Source organism: Myotis brandtii, unplaced genomic scaffold (assembly GCF_000412655.1).
Source record: "Myotis brandtii unplaced genomic scaffold, ASM41265v1 scaffold735, whole genome shotgun sequence".
In the NCBI taxonomy this organism is placed as follows: Eukaryota; Metazoa; Chordata; class Mammalia; order Chiroptera; family Vespertilionidae; genus Myotis; species Myotis brandtii.
Window position 1 is genome coordinate 1,376,211 of NW_005370916.1, and position 1,227 is coordinate 1,377,437.

Sequence of the window (1,227 nt, forward strand, 5' to 3'; positions counted from 1 at the left end):
GCCTGGCTAGATTCCTCTGCAGAACTCTCTCCCAGATTTTTATCCCTTGTTGGCAAGGATGTCTTCTTACTCTAAGGTCCCTTCTATTGTGCAACGAATTCAAGGATCGCCAAGGCCTAACTGAGCGGGCTTGGGTGTAGCACCACTGGTGAGCCCAGCCTCCGGGAGCGATCCAGCAATCCTGGAGGCCGCAGGGGCTGCCAGCACAGTCCCAACCCTCTAGAGACAAGGCACCCCATCACCAAAAGAAGGCAACGTTCCGAAGTTAAAAATGCATAAAAATGAAGCACCGTCCCCTTCAGTGAGGTCCCTCAAGATCTCTTTCCAGTCTCCTCCCTTTGGAGAGCAGCCCAGTCAGGGGACGCACAACCTTTGAGCTCCCTTTTCCCCTGACCAATTCCAGGCTTCACCTCTACCCCAGTGTTCTTCCTCGTAAACAGTTCCTGGTCGTATCTTTGAAAAGCAATGCCGGGGAACCTCCCCCTGCGCTGTCCCTTCCTCAAAATCAAGCCATCCCACGGACCAGGGCGCCCCCTTAATCACGGCCTCTTCATTCTATCTCCAAACCCTACCCCCTGACGGCTGCCAGCGCCCCACCACCCCCACCTCCTTTCCCTCGGCTATCACTCGAGCGTTACTTTATCATCACTCTGTCCTCCAGCCCGGGACTCCCCCCGCCCGTGGGGCCTCGTCCGCAAAGTAAACAATGCTGTCAAAGCAGGATAAGCTGGGCGAGGCTTCCAAACGCCGCATTCCAGCCTACTCCTGGCGTTCTAAAAGCAGCCAAACAAGTCGTCGCCGGGTCCCGGGAGCGAATTCCTCTCCCCAACTTCCTTTCTTTAAAAGGCCTAGCAGACAGCTCCAAAACCAAGTATGAATGTGCACAAATGCACAACACGCAAGAGGCAGAGGCGATGCAGAACGGGTGCAAGGCCGAGTGCAGGCGAGTTTGCCGGGAGGAGTCGGAGAAGGGGGAGAAAACTAGGTCGAGTGCCACGAAGCGGGAACAAGGGCTTTTTTTTGCAAAGAAGAGCCACGTTTCCAGAGTGGGCGCGCGCTCAATGGAGCTGCGAGCGCGAGGGAACGCGAAGTTAAGGTTCCCGAAAGCAGTCCCACGGGGCTTTGGAGGAGCGGGGCAGGTTGGGTCGGGCCGGTTGGCCCCAGCCAGCGGCCCAGCGCGGACACGCCCTGAGTTAAAGGACCGTGGCGGGAGGCTGGGGAGACAGG

General features: G+C 57.6%; 1 long non-coding RNA gene across 1 annotated transcript in view; it reads right to left on the reverse strand.

Moving 5' to 3' along the window:
• Positions 1–1,227, reverse strand: part of LOC106724145 — a 24,555-nt gene that overhangs the window by 8,245 nt on the left and 15,083 nt on the right. The window lies entirely within an intron of this gene.